This window comes from Osmerus mordax, unplaced genomic scaffold, assembly GCF_038355195.1.
Source record: "Osmerus mordax isolate fOsmMor3 unplaced genomic scaffold, fOsmMor3.pri Scaffold_67, whole genome shotgun sequence".
Lineage (NCBI taxonomy): Eukaryota > Metazoa > Chordata > Actinopteri > Osmeriformes > Osmeridae > Osmerus > Osmerus mordax.
Genome location: NW_027120624.1, coordinates 35,001 through 38,328, shown reverse-complemented (window position 1 = coordinate 38,328; position 3,328 = coordinate 35,001).

The window sequence follows — 3,328 nt, the reverse complement described above, 5'->3', positions numbered from 1 at the left end:
AGGGCTTTTTCGGGGACAACCACCACTCACCTCGGTGCCCCCCGTCCCAACTTGAACTTAGAAACCGTCCCCAGCGAAATCCCACGTTCGGGCGAATAACTGTGAATTTTAAGCCCCTTTTCCTCTCAAGCTGGAAACGTGCAAAGTTGGGAAAAGGTGTTCATTTACAGGCATCTCCACTTAGGGACGTCGTAGCACCTTAACTCAGGCGGCGTTAGAAAGGTCTGGTCCAGGGGAACACGGGCGTGTCAAGGTTGCCACGCGCACGCGCATCCCCGCTGAACAGGAGCCCAAACAAAACTTTAAACGGGGCTACGGAAAAGGGGAGGGCTTTTTCGGGGACAACCACCACTCACCTCGGTGCCCCCCATCCCAACTTGAATATAGAAACCGTCCCCAGCCAAATCCCACGTTCGGGGGCAAAACTGCTCGTTTGAGGCCACATTTTCAATGATACTGGAAACTTACATTCAAAGTTGGGAAAATGTGCTCATCTACAGGCATCCCCACTTGGGGACGTCGTAGCACCTTGACTCAGGCGGCGTTGGAAAGGTCTGGACCAGGGGAACACGGGGGTGTCAAGTTTGCCACGCGCACGCGCTTCCCCGCTGAACAGGAGCCCAAACAGAACTTTAAACGGGGCTACGGAAAAGGGGAGGGCTTTTTCGGGGACAACCACCACTCACCTCGGTGCCCCCCATCCCAACTTGAATATAGAAACCGTCCCCAGCCAAATCCCACGTTCGGGGGCAAAACTGCTCGTTTGAGGCCACATTTTCAATGATACTGGAAACTTACATTCAAAGTTGGGAAAATGTGCTCATCTACAGGCATCCCCACTTGGGGACGTCGTAGCACCTTAACTCAGGCGGCGTTAGAAAGGTCTGGTCCAGGGGAACACGGGCGTGTCAAGGTTGCCACGCGCACGCGCTTCCCCGCTGAACAGGAGCCCAAACAAAACTTTAAACGGGGCTACGGAAAAGGGGAGGGCTTTTTCGGGGACAACCACCACTCACCTCGGTGCCCCCCGTCCCAACTTGAACTTAGAAACCGTCCCCAGCGAAATCCCACGTTCGGGCGAATAACTGTGAATTTTAAGCCCCTTTTCCTCTCAAGCTGGAAACGTGCAAAGTTGGGAAAAGGTGTTCATTTACAGGCATCTCCACTTAGGGACGTCGTAGCACCTTAACTCAGGCGGCGTTAGAAAGGTCTGGTCCAGGGGAACACGGGCGTGTCAAGGTTGCCACGCGCACGCGCATCCCCGCTGAACAGGAGCCCAAACAAAACTTTAAACGGGGCTACGGAAAAGGGGAGGGCTTTTTCGGGGACAACCACCACTCACCTCGGTGCCCCCCATCCCAACTTGAATATAGAAACCGTCCCCAGCCAAATCCCACGTTCGGGGGCAAAACTGCTCGTTTGAGGCCACATTTTCAATGATACTGGAAACTTACATTCAAAGTTGGGAAAATGTGCTCATCTACAGGCATCCCCACTTGGGACGTCGTAGCACCTTGACTCAGGCGGCGTTGGAAAGGTCTGGACCAGGGGAACACGGGGGTGTCAAGTTTGCCACGCGCACGCGCTTCCCCGCTGAACAGGAGCCCAAACAGAACTTTAAACGGGGCTACGGAAAAGGGGAGGGCTTTTTCGGGGACAACCACCACTCACCTCGGTGCCCCCCATCCCAACTTGAATATAGAAACCGTCCCCAGCCAAATCCCACGTTCGGGGGCAAAACTGCTCGTTTGAGGCCACATTTTCAATGATACTGGAAACTTACATTCAAAGTTGGGAAAATGTGCTCATCTACAGGCATCCCCACTTGGGGACGTCGTAGCACCTTGACTCAGGCGGCGTTGGAAAGGTCTGGACCAGGGGAACACGGGGGTGTCAAGTTTGCCACGCGCACGCGCTTCCCCGCTGAACAGGAGCCCAAACAAAACTTTAAACGGGGCTACGGAAAAGGGGAGAGCTTTTTCGGGGACAACCACCACTCACCTCGGTGCCCCCCATCCCAACTTGAATATAGAAACCGTCCCCAGCCAAATCCCACGTTCGGGCGAATAACTGTGAATTTTAAGCCCCTTTTCCTCTCAAGCTGGAAACGTGCAAAGTTGGGAAAAGGTGTTCATTTAGAGGCATCTCCACTTAGGGACGTCGTAGCACCTTAACTCAGGCGGCGTTGGAAAGGTCTGGTCCAGGGGAACACGGGGGTGTCAAGGTTGCCACGCGCACGCGCTTCCCCGCTGAACAGGAGCCCAAACAAAACTTTAAACGGGGCTACGGAAAAGGGGAGGGCTTTTTCGGGGACAACCACCACTCACCTCGGTGCCCCCCGTCCCAACTTGAACTTAGAAACCGTCCCCAGCGAAATCCCACGTTCGGGCGAATAACTGTGAATTTTAAGCCCCTTTTTCTCTCAAGCTGGAAACGTGCAAAGTTGGGAAAAGGTGTTCATTTAGAGGCATCTCCACTTAGGGACGTCGTAGCACCTTAACTCAGGCGGCGTTGGAAAGGTCTGGTCCAGGGGAACACGGGGGTGTCAAGGTTGCCACGCGCACGCGCATCTCCGCGACGCTGCGAGCGAAACAAATTTTCAAACGCGCACACCGAAATGGGGACACTTTTTTCGGGGACAAACACCACTCACCTCGGTGCCCCCCATCCCAACTTGAATATAGAAACCGTCCCCAGCCAAATCCCACGTTCGGGCGAATAACTGTGAATTTTAAGCCCCTTTTCCTCTCAAGCTGGAAACGTGCAAAGTTGGGAAAAGGTGTTCATTTAGAGGCATCTCCACTTAGGGACGTCGTAGCACCTTAACTCAGGCGGCGTTGGAAAGGTCTGGTCCAGGGGAACACGGGGGTGTCAAGGTTGCCACGCGCACGCGCATCTCCGCGACGCTGCGAGCGAAACAAATTTTCAAACGCGCACACCGAAATGGGGACACTTTTTTCGGGGAAAATAACCACACACACCGCTGCCCCTTGCCCTCACTTGAAGAACAAAACCATCCCCAGCCAAATCACACGTTCGGGCGCCAAACGGTGCATTTGACACCCACAAAATACAAGTCAAACACACTCTCACACTGCAAAAGTTGGGAGCCCCGGGGAACAACACTACTCTCTCGGCCTCCCCGGGGAACAGAGCCCCCAGGGCGGCCAGCACACCTCCGGGGAGGACCCCCCCTGCACCACCTGATCACCGTGGGGCCCTGTTCACCCACTCTTAAGCACCCCCCCTGTGTTAAAACCAAAATAACCCCACTTTAAGAAGTACGTGCCCCTGGGCATCCCTTGCTTTGGGTGCCCGTGCCCCTGGG